The following is an 18,881-nucleotide window of genomic DNA, read 5'->3' on the forward strand; positions in this document are numbered from 1 at the left end:
CCTAAATTAAAAGTCAGCCCAGTCAAGGATATTTTGATGTCCAGGTATTTGCATGCAGCTCCCATGAGGATTAGTGCCCAAGTAACTTCTGACTTATTGAAATAAATGCAGATCCTTCTATCCTAGCTTTATGTTTTTGCACAGGAATTTTTTAAAGCTGAGATGAGATTTTTTATGTAGGTCAGTCACTTTAAGAATGCTTCATTTTGCGGAAGGAGGCATATTACATATGTAAGGCACTATTCTGCAGAAAGGATAAAAATACTATCCTGAAAATAAACTATTCTCTTTGGTTTTGTGCTTTATATCCCACATTCTAACAGAGTCCACCTAACAGAGCCATTGAGGAAAAGGGAGAAGGAAAAACCTGTTAATGAAACAGTCATGAATAGCATTGAGGTGGACAGAGAGAGGCTTCTCAGCTTCTTAATTCCTGGATCTAGGTGGTTCATAGATCAGGTAGTTGATCAGAAGCCCCCAAACATTTAACTACGGTGCTATTTAGGTGTCACAGACCAGTAGTGTGCCAACCTGTTGGCAAGATTAAAAAAAATAATGTACCTTTCAGAGTAATGCAACCAACTAAAGTTTTTATTGGTTCCTCTTTTCACCCTCATCCATGACATGCAATTTAGAGTGGAGTATTGTCCCAGTTACTCACCGGTGATATGTAATCAATGTGCTCAGCGGCCACTCAGTCATGTGGGAGACTAAACTGCATTTAGAGTCTTTGATCTTACAATGTCTGGTTAGCTATCAATTTAAAGATATATTAAAAAGAGAAAAAGAAGCAAAAACAAAAACAGAAGCAGAACTTCTGAAACTTCTGTTGTTTGTTGGTACTTTTTTGGGTGCTGGATCCTTTGCTTATGCTATGTTGCACTTAGAAGAGGTAAGTGGCTTAGAAAAAAGGACTCAGTGGAAGTTCTACTGTTTAAATTTTGATCTGTAGGGGAAATCAGTCATTTCATTTCAGTCTTCTCCTCTACTGCAAATTATGGGAAATGATTCCAAAAATTCCAATGGTTTATAATATAAAGTCGTAAAGCAAGCATTTTTAAATGAGAAATGAGCATACTGCTAATTAAAACACCCAACGAGAGGTTTGACATTGAACTGAAAAACTTTAGAACTGGTAGGTATCTTAGAGAACATCTATGTAAAACTTTTTCTCCTTATCTGTGTCCCTATTCTGGCAAGGGGAAAACTAAAACCCTAAGAGATATGGGGGCTGTCTCAGTTCACAGCACAAGGTAAGAGACCGTTGTCTAATGCTTATGGCTTTTTGATTCATTATATCTAATGGGGGAATTTTAGGTCTGTGATAAGACAAACCAGTATGGAAATATCTGGGAGGGGGGCAAGGTGGGATGAACAGAGAACTGTTTCTAAAGTTCTTGTGCAGCCACAAATAGAATAGTCAAGAAAACCCTCTGAAAGAAGAGCAATGGTGGGGTGGAGGAAGGTGAGGAAGAATTAACCCTGCAAGATGTTAAAATATATTATAAAGCTTTACTAACTAAAAGATGTGGTACTGGTTCATAGACATATAAACCAATGGAACATACTAAATCCAAATATATATAGAAATTCTATGATAAAGTCATCTTCAATAAGTAGGGAAAAAGTAGCCTATTTAATAAATGATGTTGGGACAACTGGTCAGCCATCAAAAAAATAATAAAGAGTTAAATGTAAAAAAAGAAACCATAAACATTCTATAGAAAAAAAATAGTGAATGTCTTTAGAACTTTGGTGTGGAGAAGGCCTTTTTGAGTATGACACAAAATCTGAAGTCCATAAAAAGAAAAGATTGATAAATCAAAATGCATAAAAATAAATTCTATATGGTGGGACCATCAAGAGGGCCAAAAGACAAAAGAAGACCTGGTGAAAATATTAGTATTCTCATGTCACATATAGAAGGGTAACCTCCTTAATATCTAAGGACTCTTGGAAGATACAGAAAGACCAACTCAGTAGAAAACTAGTCCAAAAATATGCACAGAGGTTGTACAGCAAAGGAAGTAGAAAGGACTCAAACATATTACAAAGATATTCTATATCACTCTTATTAAGTGAAATGTAAATTATATATCCACTGAAACGTACTTTTGTAATTTATCGAATTGTCAAGAATTCCAAAGATCAATGACACACTTGTGTTGCTGAGGCTGTGGAAAAACAAGCACTTTCTAACCAAATACTTTCTTTGATGATGGTGGGAAATTTAGGACAATTTAGGAAGATCTCTCAGAATCGAAAATGCATGTACCCTCTAACCCCTTAAGTAATTCCACTTGTGTGTTCTTCTACCTTAAGTAATTCCACTTGTGTGTTCTACACATACTCTTGCTCAAAGTACACAATGATGTAAATGATGTACACAATACAGATGTAAGTCACTATGTACAGTTCTATCTATCTATCTGTTTAGCCGTGTTATCTATCCATTTATATTTTAAAATGTTTTTAAGGATATTCCCTTGTGAATACTAGCAAAGGTGTTGAAATAAGCTGAATGTTCACCAATAGGTGACTGATTAAACAAATCATGGTATAGACATGCAATAGAATATAATACAGCTGAGGAAAAAGTATAAAGTTCTTTGTATATGGAAATGGAAAAACCTTTCAGGAATATTAAGGAAAAAAAAAGCAGAGTGCAGAACATTGTATGTAGCAGGCTACCTTTTTTTCTCTTTTGTAGATTTGTGGGAGTTGGAGGAGATGTGTATCTGTATTTATTTGCTTATGCATAAAAAAACTTTAGAATTACTCACAAAGAAATAATTATAGTGGTTACATGTGACAGGTGGTAGATTAGGAGCTGGCAGGACGGGGAAGGGAGTTGGAAGAAATCTTTTTACTGTGTACTTTTATATAAATATAAGGAATAGGGAAATGTATTACCTTTTCAGTTAAGTAAATGTCAAAAAGGGAGAAAATATTAGGAGAAAAAAAAATACCACCGATCCTCTGTATCAGTCAGGGTTCCAACAGAGAAACAGAACTGTAGAATATATATAAAAGGTTTGATTGCAAAAAGGTGGCTTATGTGACTGCAGGAGCTGGTTAGGCAAGTTCAAAATCTGTACATCAGGCTGACAGGAAGGACTGGATGGAAACTCTGGGAGGAGCTGATGCGGGCGAATTTCTTCTTCCTCAGGGAAACTTCAGTTCTACTCTCAAAACCTTAACTGATTGGATCAGGCCAACCCAGATTATGGAGGATAATCTCCTTTACTTAAAGTCCATTGATGGAGGATGTTAACCTCATATGTACAAAATACCTTTACAGCAACACCTAGATTAACGTTTGATTGAATAACTGGAGACTAGAGTCCAGGCAAGTTGACACATGAAAGAGACCATTACACTCTGATCTGAAATCCAGTTGGGATGAAAGAACTGCAAGGTTTGAACATGTGTAAAAACAAATTGTTTTTCCTGGGTTTTCTGGGATAATCCTGGTGTCAGTTTGATCACATCTAAGATGTTATTGATTGTAAGACACACCATTATTTTTTGTACCACTAATCAGGAAAAAACGTTAAACCAACATGTTATTGATTGCAAGACACATCCTTATCCTTATTTCAGTGATATTAGAATAATAAAACTATGTGTATATTAGAACTGATTAAAAAATAACTCTATGCTGTGTTCTTGTTGGACCATGTGCAGCTAGACCAATGTGTCTGACCAGTATGTTTCAATTTTGATTCAGAAAATATGATTATATTATACATAACTCATGTTTTTGGATTGTCTGCCCTGTTTTCTGGCTCAAGAACTGAAAATTAGCTCTGTCTAGAGTCTATAGATGTGGCTCCAAAGGTGGGGAGGGGTTGGGAGCTTTTTAGGTAGAGAGTGAAGGATGGGAGCAGAGTCCTTTGCAGACCTCTTCCTGCCTCCCTTTCTCCATCCCCATCCGAAGCAGGGAGGAGGACCACAGCAGTCTGGGGCGTTGTTTGCCACACGCTGAGGGTATGTTGGCTTCTCCCACTTCCTCTTCTTCCTCTGGTGGTCAGAGACGGCAGGCCAACGTGAGGTATCTCACACGCTGAGCCTAAATATAAGAAGATTGCTTTCATATAATGATAACTATAGGAACATGCAAATTTCACTCAATGGTTATGAAGTATACTAGCTCCTAATTAGTTTAACTGTAAGACAGAAGGGTGACAAAGCCTGCTTGCGGTCCAATTTAGAGTCACAGAAAAAAAAAGTTGGGTGCCATGATTCTAGCCAGTGAGTGGAGAAATGACATCTGGAACCCCTCTGAGTCATCATAATCAGTTACAGTAGCCTACATGTCCTGAGGGAGTGGGCAGCTGGCCCCTCTATTTGCCAGGGTCAAATTTACAAGCGCCATTATGAATTAGAATTCTTACATGTTGCAGATGTTTGAACATCATCTCATTGAGGGTTGCCTACTGTTTGTAGAAAACTGGTTCTGATTCCTAACTTCAAAAGGGCCAAAAAGGCGTATCAGAACCATGCCTTGTTCAGCTTAACTCACTAATCTTTCTGTACCCTGTCTTACTCTGTTTGATGGAGTCCACAGAGGAATCTTGTTTTTGATACAGTGGGTTCAACAAAGTAAGCCATGGTACAGGCTGCCTTTAAAGCTCAGTTAGTGGGAATATAGAGCTCAGAAAAGATCAGCTTGCTTTTATTTAAACTGATAGTAAAAATATAAAAAAGATAAAAATACAAACAACTGAATCACTTATAGACGCTTATTTCTAAAGAGCTAGGTAACGATTTAGGGTGTACTTGTGCTGTTTAAAAAGATGGCATCATAAACTCTTTGTGCTTTGAAATTTACTTCTTTCTTTATTGGTTTTCTTTTTCTGAAAAACAAACTATAAACAATTTTAATGCTGAATTTCCTCCCTAATTTGCCAACCACTGGAGGTATTATTGTAGATACAATGTCAAAAGAAGAAAACAAAATCCTATAAAGGAGCAGGAATAAGTACCCCTCAAACAGTGAGTGCTTCTGAGAACAGCTGTTAATATCCATTGTGTTGAAATCTACTTAAAATGTACAGGTGTGTACAATAGCCTCATAGCAGCCTGAGGAGCCCTTTTGTGTCTGACAAGTCATCTGAATGTATCAAGAACAGTACTGTGCCTCAAAAATATGTTTTATATTAAAGGTATTTGAAGACAAAAAAGAAAAAATAACAGCTAAGGTCCAAGGTTCTCCCACGCAAAAGAGGAAAAAGTCATTGAGAAGAGAATTCAGAAGCTGATGAACTTTGACACTTATTTTCATTATTTTTGACAATAGCCTCCCATTATACCTCTGATTCTACTGTGAAATCTAATTTTCACCTCTACCTTTGAAAATATGGTTCTGAAATATGCACAACATAAGAGGTAAAATTATGAGTGGCCTCATTAAGTGAGTCTATTACTTGAAAAGGTAGAGTGCTTATTCAATGAAGACATTTACTGAGTATCTTCTATATATAAGATAATGACTCTGGGATGTGGAAGATGCAAAGATGGGTAAGACACAATTCCCACCCTCATGAAGCATGCAGAGGACAAAGGAGAGAAAACTGTAAGAATAATTACTCGTTGTGCTGAAAATAAGTCATACAAATGAATGCAGTGGGATATAATACTTTCTTACAAATTCAGCCCTTCCCTCTTTTCAGACTTGAGAGCTGGTCGCAAACCTTACCTCCTCACTTTCCCCTCTCATACAGTGATTGCAGTGTTCTTTGTCTTGGAGTCCTCCATTTGCAGAACCTGGATTCTAAGTAACACTTGCTTGTTTCTTCTTGTTTCTAGAACAGCTTTGAGAACGAATGTGTGAACTTCTAATTAAATGAATGTGTAAGAAAGGATCTTTTTCTAATCTTTCCATTTAAATATTCTTTTCAACAAAAGCTTCTTCTTTTCTAATAAGAATTGATGCCAGTACATGGCATCAGTTACAATTTGACTATTTTCTGCATTTGTAGAGACCGCATTAGGTTTTGATTCTAGGCATCCTTTAAAAGAATATAAAACCTGAAAAAGAGATGGGTAACTGATTTCTCGAAATTGCTAGTTTTCTGTTATTGTTTAATGGAATCAAACACAAGATGGCTGTGTTGATCTGAAAACTGGAGGAATGCTGCTGCAGTGAGAACAGGAGAGGGAGGAGGGCAGGACAGGGGAGGGAGGAGGGCCGGAAGGCACCAGGCAGCACGAGGGCTTCAGTTACCTGCAGGATGCATCGTGGCGTCATGGGGAGAGTACAGATTCTGGAGTCAACACACTGGACTGGAAGCTTGCGTATTAGTTGTGCCTCCTTGGACACTTAAGTTCTTTAAGCCTCAGTTTCCTAATATGTAAAATTGGTTTAATACCTCATAGTTGCTGAGAGTGTTAAGTGAGACAACAAATGATTTAGCATGTGTTACTTGTGTATTTCATGGTGTCTAGTGCATAATGAGTACTCAGTAAATGTTTATTTCTCTCCCGGGGCAGAGGGAAAGTACTGGAAAGAAAAAGCATGAAGGAAATGCTAAGGAAAAAAGGAAGGAAAGAATGGAAGATGAAGTTCATAAAGTGACTGGAGGTGGTGCTGATTTTGAGTATCTATTAACTACAGAAAGCTGGTATTGTCTAGGATGATAGTTATCCTTTTTCTAGGCTCACAGGTAGATGGGTTGAAAGACCACTGGATTGGGGTTTAGGAGGCTTGGGTTTTAGGTTCAACTCCCCCACTAAGTAGCATGGCCTTGGGCAAATCACTGAACCCCACTGGGCCTCTGATCTACCACTTATTAAATGAAGAGCTCATTTAGATGATCCCTTCCAGTCCTAAAATTCTTGATGAAATATTTAAGATGAAAATAACTGAGAATCAACCTATGTATTTCATCCAAATCTAAGTAGTGACCTTGTAAAGGTCAGGAATGAGTTTTAAGACATTTTATTTATAAAGGAACTATTTACAGAGGTGCAGTGCTAATATTATAAAAACAGTGAGGCAGTTACCCCTTCTAGGCCTGAAGGTGGGGTGGGGTGGGAGATACAGGAAGAGTCTTATGGAGGCCACTTCAAGAGGAACCATGACCTTGGGTCAAAGACATAACCAACCCTAGGAGATCTCACAGAGTAGGGGCCCGGGGAATAAATCACTGCATCTCACTCTTCCTTCTGATCTCCTGCTGGGACTTCCAGTTGTTATTCTAAATCCAACTGGAAGGCTTGGGATAAAAGAACTTAATGTTAGGTCTTGGGGCAGGGAGCAGGGTAGTAAACTGTGGAGTATATGTGGGAGAATGTGGAAGATTTATGGTATAGATCTAGACTTACACTGGAGTCTTAAGTGAGAGCTTGTTTGCTAACAGAAGGACCCCAAGATGCTGCTGTTGCAACCAGCCTGTGGTTCCATAGAGCCTGTAGATGCGAAGATACAGTCTTCACAAGACAAAGGCCCTTGATGTGCACTTCTCTCCACTCTGAACACATCCTGTCTATCCTAGTTCAGCACTAGTAAGAGCCCTTAAATAGTCATAGTATCAGAGAGCTCTGAAACACACAATCAGTCTGATCCCTGAGCCAACGATATGTAAAATACAGCTAGATATTTTATAAAGGATACAGAGCCTGCCATACTTCATCGAGAGTTCCACTCACATTGCCCTAGAAACTAAAGAGGGCAGATATTTTGCCTCCAGAGAAGTAAGTTTTATTCTGATACTCCGTATCTTGAGGGCATTTTCGGTTACCTTCAGGGAAAATAAATAATTGCCAGTAATTGAGGGCTGTCTATGTGCCAGACGTTGTACGTACTTCACACGTGAAGTGAGATGAAAATTAGGCCACTTCCTTTTAAATCCTAGGAGGGGTCTGGTCAGACTTCTTGGACAGATTTTTCTTATTAAGTGAAACATTGGAAATATAAGAAGACCTGTTTGCTGTCCCTCAGTATAGCAGGGAGGATAAAAGAAAAATGTACATAGGGAGTCCAGTGGACTTCCTTGGAGGAAGGAGTATCAGATCTCTTCTTTGAGAGATTTGAAATTCAGGAAGTGGGTCTTCAAGCTTTGCTATCAAGAAGGGGCCCTGTAGTGCATTGAATAGTGTCCCCCCCCCCCCCGCAAATTCATGTTCACTGGAACCTCAGAACATGAGCTTTGGCAATAGAGTCTTTGCAGGTATTAGTTAAGATGAGGTCGTCCTCACTCATGGGCCCTAAATCCAATGACTTATAAGAAGAAGAGAGAACCCACAGGGATAACAGAGTGAAGAAAACATGTATAGATGGAGGTAGAGGTGGAGTGATGCAGCTACAAATCAAAGAATACCAAAGATTGCTGGGAGCCAGCAAAAGCTAGGAGGCATGAGACAGTTTCTCCCTTACAGCCTCCAGAAGGAACCAGCCCTGCTAGCACCTTGATTTTATGCTTCTAGCCTCCTAAACTGTGAGAGGATACATTTCTGTTGTTTTAAGCCACCCACTTTGTGACAGTTTGTTATGGAAACCCCAGGAAACTAATATAAGCCCTAAGGCCTTGAAAAGGAGCTCCTGGAGGGGACATGGTAGCTGGGTTAGTGCCCAGGCCCAGATGCAAGAGTCTGAGGAAGGATTGGTTGCAGCAGAGTAACCTGTTAGCCCAAGAGTGAGACATCATTAGTCCTGGGCAGAAATTGGATCCAGCAATGCCATTACTGAGATGGTAAATAAGCGTCCATCAGAGAACACAGGAGTAGTCTTTATGTCATACCATGTGACAGAATCAGGTGCGTGGACCAATGGGCAGCTCCAGCTGTCTCTCTGATTAACCTAGATTTGTCCTCTTTGGACTGACTACGTCCTCAGCATTCTTGGACTACTTGGCATTGGAGATGAGTTAAGCAACAAGAGGGAGACATTGAACATCCAGTTGGCAAGAGCATCTGGGTGCTTGAGTTATTGACTCTAAATGAAAAGACTCTCGGCCATGTGTTTATCCTGAGTTGGTGAAGCTGACCATGCTGCTTATACCTTTATAACTTATGGGGTGGGTTAGATGTATTTATCATGTTTAGATTGTTTTGGAAACTTGGAGAGATTAGGTAACTGGCTTATTGTCACACAGTCTAGATTTGAATTCAGAACTTGTACTTTTAATGGCTGTACTTTCCCTCCTCCAAGACTTACTAGGAAGCTACTGGATCTTCATCGTCTCACATAGAAATGTGTTCAGCAGACCAGCATTGGAATCGGGTGGGAGGGGCGGTCTGTACCCCAAGCTTGAAGCAGGGTCCTGAATGTGGGCATGAGTATGGTGGAAGCTAAGGAGGGTTGAATGGAGCTGGAAACCAGGTGTGGGGTGGGCAGACCGAAGTGGAGCCTCAGAGATGGTGACAAGTTGACACCACAGGGTGGGGTTACCTGGGTGAATCCAGATGTAGCCGCCAGCTAGCAAGCATGGCTCAAACAGGACTGGGTTGTCATGGAAACAGAGACAGATCCAAAGGCCAGAACCTGGAATCCAAACCAGGGCAGAGCGAGACAGTGACTGAAGCCACAGCTGGAGCAAAAAGGGAGCTTGCAAAGGGCCAGGGTGCACAGATTCCCTCTGAGTGCCTGTCTGCTGCTCTGACTGCCTTTGGTTCCGCTCAGTGTACTGGAAAGCTCTCTGGCCCTGGAGTGCCTTAAAGGCCCTCTCATGCTTCTGACAAGCAAAAAACCCTTCTACTACCTCTCTTTAACTGGTTTACTGGTTCCTGCTCAAATATATTCAGCGACAAGTTTCGGAGGTAATGGTTCTATCTTTAAACAGTTTAACTGTGATACAGTTTTGTTATATGGCACTAAAACCTGATTCTGAACCAACAGGGAGTGTTTTCTCTTTCTCCTGGGGGCCAGCCCTTAAATTGTTAGTCACGGAGACTGGCTGGAGGGATCTTCAAATTCTCAAGGCGTAAACAGCAGAAACTCTGATTCACTAAGTCCGAGGCAGGGCCAGAGAGTCTGCGTTTAGAAAGACTCCCAAGATGCCTGGCGTGTGCAGCTCGAGTTGGAAACCACTCTTGTAGTTTCCTTCATTAAAATCCAGCAAACTAGTGAGTATAACAGAACAGGAGCAGACTCACAAATACAGAGAACAAACTAGTGGGTTACCAGTTGCGGGGGGAGGGGCAGTATAGGGGTGGGAGAGCGAGAGGTACAAATTATTGGGTGTAAGGTAGGCTCAAGGATGTGTTGTGCAACATGGGGAACAGAGCCAGTATTTTGTAATAGCTGTCAATGGAAAGCAACCTTTAAAAATTGTATACAAATTTTTAAAAACTCCTGTCGATTCTACCTGCCGAATTATTTCTGTAAACAGCTGGCGAGGCTTGCGCTCCTCACCATGCTTGCCATCTTCTGGCCAGCTTTCATCATTGTCTACCTGTATTATCACATAGACTTCCCACTGGTCTTCCCATCTCCAGTTTTTCACCCTTTTAATCCAACCTCCCCACAGTTGCCAAAGTGCTCTTTTAAAACTACACATATGAGCATGGCACTCCTTGCTTCCAATCCTGTGCTCACTGTCCACGGCAATAATAAGTGAAATAATACTAAAATAAATAGACAACCAACGATGTATTAGGCCTTTGGCAGCGAGGCCTCTTCCTGCCTGCCTTCCCCCGCTGTGCCCCGGCCGTGCGACACCATTTGAGGTTCTCCGATGCTTCCTGCTTTCTCAGCATCGTGCCTTTGCATTCTTCCTTCAGCCAAGAATGTTCCTTTCCTTGCCTGATTAATCTCCTGTTTGTCCTTCTACACTCGGCTTTGGTATGGCCTTCACAAATAAGCTAATCCCAGACTCTCCTGCACCACATAATTCGTTACACAATATTTTGACTTGGCTATTCTGGTAAATTTTACCCTGAGGACATTTTGATTCCAGGAACATTTTTATACACCATCATTTGATTTGAATTCACTTTGATGGAGCTTAAAAAAGTGAACCATTAAATTCTTGACTTAAAAGAATCCCAAGGAAAAACCTTTATTCTTACTCCATTACTAACCTTTACAAGCATTGCTGACCTTCCCCTCTGGGGGTGGGGAGAGAGAGGGGATATGGTTTAGGGATGGGGTGAAGATGAGAGTGTGGACCGGAGTAGAGTCAGAGAGGGAGGATGGGTCCATGATGGAGCAAGGACTGGGGTCAGGGTGAAGGGTCAGAGGCTCCTGCGAATATGGGAGTGTAACTTTTGTTACAACTTCTGCTTAGGTACTTACAAAATGAAAAAATAAAAAAAGATATTTTGACATGCCTGTTTTAAATTAGCCATGTGTTACGGGTTGAACTGTGTCCCCATCCCCCCAAAAGGTGTTGAAGTCCTAACCCCCAGTACCTGTGAATATGACCGTATTTGGAAATAGAGTCTTTGCATATGACCATGTTAAGATGAGGTTGTTAGGGTGGGCCCTAATCCAATATGACTATCCTTATAAAAAAGGGAAATTTAGCTGCAGAGACAGCATACATAGAGGAGAGACTACATGGAGAGACACAGGGAGAACACCGTGTGAAAATGAAAACAGAGGTCAGGGTGATGTATCTACAAGCCAAGGAACACTAAGAATTGCTAGCAAATCACCAGAAGATAAGAGAGATTCATGGAACAGATTGTCCCTCAGAGCCTTCAGAAAGAACCAACCCTGTGGACACTTTGATCTTGGACTTCTAGCCTCCAGAACTGTGAGACAATAAATTTCTGTTGTTTTAACTGCCCGGTTTGTGGTCCTGCATTATAGCAGTCCCAGGAAGCTAATACACCATGAAAAACAATTGTATCAAGAAGTCCTGGTCAAAACGTCCTGTTTCAAGGTGAATTGCCTGTCCTCTGAACTCCCTGAGCATCATTACTCTGTATGTTAATGGACTGAAACTTATCTATCTTGGGCACAAAGCTGTTAGCTCTCTAAGGTCAAAAGCTTGCTTTTTATTCTGTTTTTAGTACCCAATGTATTAAGCCTAAATAATTTAGGAATAAGCAAACCATATGTGCTGAGGATGCTGCGAGGTTGAGATTAAATGGTTTCCCTGATTCTCAGAGTTATTAGGGTTGGGATTGAATTCTCCCTTGGTCTCTAGGCCGTTTACTTTCCATTACACCATGAAGAGTGCTAGCAAATTTACCTCTAGTGTTTACCTCTTCAGGCTAAACTTCCTCTGTTTCTCTAGCCTTGCCTTATGTTCACAGGTTTCCAAAGGCTTCACTGTACTGGTTACTCTACTCTGGATAGACTTGATTTTAAATAGTGGCATCTAAACTGAACACAATCTTCCATCACCATTACCTCCTTTGATACAGACCCTGGGCTAGTACTCATTTACTTAAGTCTGTTTGCACATTCTGGCTAATTATGAGCTGCAACCTACCTCCCGTGCAATGCTTTTCACACAGAAAGTTTATCCAAGTCTCCCTTTCCCTCACTCTCTATTCAATTTCTGCAAGTTTTGGACTCAAATACGTGACTTTATAATTTACTCTGTTAAATCTTGCTGTTTTCCCTAGTGTTCTGATTTGTTAACATAATTTTATATCTCAGTGTATTGTCTTAATTATATTAGCTCTCTCATTCAGTTTTGGGGCATCTGAAAATATGCTCGGGGTGTTATTTATGTTTTCAAATCACTGCTAAAAATGTTGAACAGTTGGATGTTTACCCAGTAGAGAAGAGCTGGTTAATCATCAACTCTCTGCTTTGCTTTTTTTCTATGTAGTCTGGGATCAAATTAACACAGATTTGGAAAGCAGAATAAAGACTTTTCAATATGATGCCGGCCAGCAGCTCTGTGCGCACACTTGGGTAGCAGATAGTAAGATTTTCGTGAGTTACAGATGTCTTCCTATCACAGCTGTTCTTCCCGTCTCGACTGGGCGTGTCTGGTTCCAGCAGCCTGGCAAGAGCCCCCTCCTTACCCAGCTGTGCTAATGCGACCTGGCAGAATGGTGGCTGTGTGTTCTCAAATTTTCCAGTTGTAGAAAATTTTGCCTAAACTTCCCATTTGCTTTCTTACCTTCAGTTAAAATCCTCTTGATGGGGATTTTAAATAGTAAATTAGCCAGCTTTTTCCAAACTCTGCTACCATCTCAGGTGTCAACTAATTGGTAGGGCATTTAGTTAACTTGGGATTTAAAGTAATGTAATAAAGAGTGGGCACTATGGAATTTGTTTTGGGTCCAATTTCAGTTCTGTTAGTGGACTATGTGCCACTAGTTAAGTTATTTAGCCTCTCTGTACTTCAGTGTTCCCATCTGTGACAGACGATCTTAATACTTGTTAGTATTAATGAGTTTTAAATTGAATTGGGGGGGGTAAGTAAGTGCTGATCATAGGGGCTGGCACACAGGAGGCATTTAATAATCATTATCAACATTATTATTATTTAAGCATAAAGCATTTACATCTTTTAAAAACACTAAGGCTGAGAGGACTATACATTAAATACTTAAATTGTCCTTACCGTTACTAACATAAGAGCTTAATGCCCCTATCAGTCTTGGCATGAACATGGGCTTATTGAAATTATTTCACACATCTAAGGTATGCCTGCAAATAAATGGAATGGTTCACCTGATTACCCAGGTCCTTTCACTCTAAGCAGAACTGGTTCACTCTTCTAGTATGCCTTGGAGATCTGTGAAATCCAAAAAAAAAAAAAAAGGGAGCAATCTCAACAGAAAGCAGCCCAAAGTTTCTAAAACAGAAGCTAAAAAATCCTCTACGAAGTCCTCAAAAGAAAGAAGACAAATTCTGATGAGGTCCATCATGCACTATTAACTAAATAGGAATGTTTCCTTAACATTTGTACATTTGACCACCACGCTCAATAAGGAGAGTATGAAAATTGTTCTTCCATGGAATTGACTTTTACAGTCCAGTTTTTTATTGTCTTAGCCTGCCTACTTGCTTTCACTCCTTTTCTTTTCCTGAAAATCTGGTTTTTCTTGTCAGATTAAGAAAGAGCTGCAGTGTAGTTTGGTAAACCCGTGTTTGCCCTGTGATATGATCACTATAATAATAACTGAAGTCAGCAGTCAAAATTCAGTTCACTTGAGTGAGTGTTTATCATACACCTTTTTATATGCAGATGCCACACTAGGGCCTCCAGGGGTTCAAGGATGACCAAGTGTTGGTTTCTGTCCTCAAAGCAATTACAAGTAAGGAGGGACAATTCCAGAAGAAACTGCATGAGCAGAAGCATAAGGGAGGCAGCGAGGACTGGCAAGATGTTCAGAGAATAGGGCTGGAGCAAATGATTTGGGAAGAAGGAAGTTGCAAAAGGAAGGCTAGGGGACTGACTGTGAGCCCTTGGCTATAATTATTTTTCATGCTATTTTCTATTTGATAATTGATCTAATACATCAAGTGTCAGTTTTCATTGAACAGAACACTGAAATAGTGGTGCTCAAGTGAGATGAAGTCAGTGTTAATTAGCTTTTGATATGTGTATCTGTTAGTTCTCTCAGTATTAAACTTGCTTGTCTGACATATCATTTATTTATTAATTAGTGATGAAAGCGCTCTAAAACTTCTAATGAAAAGCTTCACAGATTGACAACTCTGTCTCTAAATTTAAAGTGCTTTTTCCCCTGTACCATTTGCTTCACATCTGTAAATCTTTAGCCAACTCAAAGTAGATGGGTTACGTCATTTTATTTCCATTAGATAGGACTTGGAAGAAGTGATTGTGACCATGGACAGTTTGTAAGGACAACACCGAGCTCTGATTTTTAGGAATAGTAGTTAGCCTTTGGTAGTTACTAAGAATATCTGAGATTACCAGTCCATAGGCAAAATAAAATCTTTATTAAAAAGGCAACATAAATGTTAAAATCCTAGAGAGAATCTGATAGCTGACATACTGATTCCAGGGTCCAACCCGGGGTATCATTTATTATTCAACTGTTTGTTTACTTCCCTGTCTTCCTTCTCCCAGAGATGGTGAGCTCTCTAGCACTTTGGATATAAGCCCTGGTAGCTTTTGGGGTAGATAGCCTTCAGGCATTAGGTATTGCATTAGACACTTATCCTAAGATCAGAACTAACACCATCATATCTGTGAGATAACCCTGTCCACCTCATTTTTTTTTTCAAATCTCAAGTTAGACAAAAATATATGGTGAGAAGTAGAATGAACTCTCTTTCGCTAGTGGCCTACATAAGTCTGGTCCAAGTCCATAATCTTCCCTTTTACTGATGAGTATAGGTTTTTAAGCTATCTACTCTAGCATATAAGAATGGACACATTTCTTTTTCCCTTAAATCAACTTAAATCTGCATTTGAGCTCCCATCCTGTTGGGGCTGGTAGCAAATTTGATCTTTAATATCATCTGCCCTCTACTCCACCAGGTTGTACACAATTCTGAGGCATTTTAGGTGCACCAGAATATCAAGGAAGCTCCTCCTGTCTCATTGATAACCTCTGTGATGCCTGTTGTCCACAGTCCTTCCAAGTCTAACAACTGTGTTGCCTTTGTTTCAAACTTGGGGATCATTACTTTTGACTTAGGGCTCAGTGTCCCTGAGTGACTACATAGCAATGGTCTGAGTTTTACTACCTTCTCAGCTTACTGCTATCAAGCAGGGCTATTCTTGGGAGAGGTGTGCCTCTGTTATCCATATACTTCCCTTTACACTGTTCTCAAGTCATGGGTCTTTTTTGCCTTATCCTCTAAGACACTGGCATGATATCTTCAGTGAAGTCAGTCCTGTGATGTCTGGCAAAACACTTGAATCGAGAGAGCTAAAGGATCTGGCTACCTGCTTGGTAACATGGAAAGAAAATGGAAGGGTGATCTGATATGATTAAATATCAGTAAAATATCTTGCCTCATTCTCACTGAAGGAAGTAGGATTCTTAGTGAGACCCACTTTCTCTTCTAAAATTTTTTCTTTACTGGGTTCCCTTACTTTCAATATATATATATTTTTTCCTGGTACATGGGACTCACTGTTGTGGCCTCTCCCGTTGCGGAGCACAGGCTCCGGATGCGCAGGCTCAGCGGCCATGGCTCACGGTCCCAGCCGCTCCGCGGCATGTGGGATCCTCCCGGACCGGGTCACGAACCCGCGTCCCCTGCATCAGCAGGCGGACTCTCAACCACTGCGCCACCAGGGAAGCCCACCTTCAATATTTTTTATACAGCCTCAATGTTTTCAACATTTTGGAGCATTTTGAAGATCTGAAGTTTCAGATCTCTACTAAAAAAACATTGTCATTTCTCCCCCTAAATACCTTTCCTTGAATAATGATAATCACACTATAATAGTTTAACTCCTCTGTTATGTGTGTGCCCATGCAATGTATTTCTAGAAAAGAAACAATTTTACATTAGTTGGTCATAAACACATATGTCATCCAGAGGAAGCAGGTGGGTGTGAGCAACCATTTTACTTCTTTCCTTTTCCTGTTGAGTTACCACTTCTGAGTTAATCTTATTTGGATTTCTGCGAGTTCTTTCTCTCTGTGGTCTCTTCTACCCTGCACAAGTCCCAGTTCTGCTGGTGCAAAGAAAAACCAAGGTCATGATAACCTTTGTTTTGTACTGGAATGGCTGTTATCAATTCTTATGGTTGCTGTGTTAGTCATTAGAATTTTTTCATCTCAATATTGGCAGGTGGTAGGATTACACTGTCTTAATTTTGTAGTTAGGCATGGCCATGACTTGTTTTGGCTAATGAAATGTGAGCTAAAGTGATGTGTGTCACTTCCAGGGGTAACTTTACCAGCTAGTGCATGATTTTTGTTGCCCCGTGCCATGCTGTGGTTCATCAAGGAAATGTGTATTAAGATGGACCTCTGTTTAGTCTCAGTCCTCGAGTGACTATACTGAGCAGAATTCCGAGGTCGATTCACACTGGGCATGAAAGAGGGAGTGAGAAACAGATCTGTGCTGTGTTTAGTCACTGAGATTTTGGGGTTGATTTTTACTGACGCATAACCTAGCTCATACTGACTGACACAATTCTCTTTAATAGTGGATTAGCTGTTCTATATTGTTAACATCTAAGAGATACAAAATAAATGTCTTACTAATATTCACACGCTCTTCGGTTTAAAAAAAAACTTATGATGTCTTTGCTTCTTTCCTTGGTCTTTCAAAGCTCCCTTTCCATCTGAGCGAGTGTGGATGGAATGAAAAGAAGAAGTTGAGTGGGGGTGGACAGTCCCTTTGTGCTACAATGGGTTTGGGTGCTGGTAGTCTCCGTTTTCCTCAAATCTTCATATTTCTCAAATGATATATACATAGTTAAACACACATACTTTATTTCTGTCTTTTGATAAGTCATTTGATTATTCTAAGATTGAAACCTCAGGAATTCCAGTGATCCAAGACCAAAACCAAGAGCATTTTCCCATACCAATGTGGTTGCTGTATCTGTGTTCAACAGAAACTTCAGGTCTAGAATGGCACACACAGCATGCTGTTCATTCAGTCTTATAAAATTATTAATGCCCTAATATGTACTAGGGCCATTGCTAATCATAATCAGTGATAAGTGTTCTGAATAAAAATTGCAGGGGAAATATAAATGCATGTATCAAGGAGAACTGATCTATTTGGGGGCATCGGGAAGGTGTTCTTGAGGAAGCAACATTGGAGTTGAGAGCTGAAAGATGAGTTGCATTTGGCCAGGAAAATGATGGGCGGGGATTGGGAACCAAGTGTTTCTGCTGAGTAAGTAGCGCTATACTTATGAGGAATTTGAGGCTGGAGGAAGCAGGACATATTGAAGAAAGAAAAAGAAGGCTTGTGTAAGGTGGAGCACAGAAGTGAGTGGATGGTATATGGTAAGACTGAACAAGTAGCCAGGACCAAACTAATAGGGCCTGTATGCCAAGTTGAAGATTTGGTTATTATTTTAAAAGTTATGGAAATCCACTGAAAGATGGATATCTAAGGCTGGCTATTGACACCATGAGATTTGGGCTTATGACTGGATATAAGATTGTTCATTTATTTATTCATTCATTCAGCTTTCACGTGGGGATTACATAACAAGGTGTTGCATCAGCTGGGTTTACCTCTACAGAAGCCAGAGAAAGGGCAGGGGAATTGTCTCCAACAAGCTTAACCATCTGTAACTTGCTCTGATGTGTCAGCTACAGTGTAGGGCATGGGGTAGGGATGAGGTTATCTGAATTTATTGGACCAAGGCTAAGACAGATAATAGTAAGCCTTGTCTTTTTTTTTTTAACATCTTTATTGGAGTATAATTACTTTACAATGGTGTGTTAGTTTCTGCTTTATAACAAAGTGAATCAGCTATACATATACATATATCCCCATATCTCCTCCCTCTTGTATCTCCCTCCCACCGTCCCTATCCCACCCCTCTAGGTGGTCACAAAGCACCGAGCTGATCTCTCTGTGCTATACAAGCCTTATCTTTTAAATATTTTCCCCCAGGGACAGGCTATATCCTAAAATACTGATTCAATAAGCCAGACTAAGGCAGGGACTTTATATGTAATTGCAAGCAGAAAATATGTTTAGATGTGGATAGGTAGTAGTTTACAGAAGAAGGCCATATGTTTATCTACTTATTTTCCATTTTTATTGAGATATAATTGACATATAATGTCATATAACTTGAAGGTGTACAATATAATAATTTGATGTAATATATATTGTGAAATGATCACCACAATAAGTTTAGTTAGTATTTATCACCTCACATAGTTAGAATTTTGTTTTTACTTGTGATAAGAACTTTTAAGACCTACTCTTTTAGCACCTTTCAAATATACAATACAATATTGTTGACTGTAGTCAGGTCACCACTTTATATTAAGCTATATTGCCCAGGACTCATACAAGTTCTCCTTGATGTTTGGTAGCAGCTGAATCATAGTTTAAAATA

Source organism: Mesoplodon mirus, assembly GCF_964341445.2.
Source record: "Mesoplodon mirus genome assembly, chromosome: 11".
Taxonomy (NCBI): Eukaryota; Metazoa; Chordata; class Mammalia; order Artiodactyla; family Ziphiidae; genus Mesoplodon; species Mesoplodon mirus.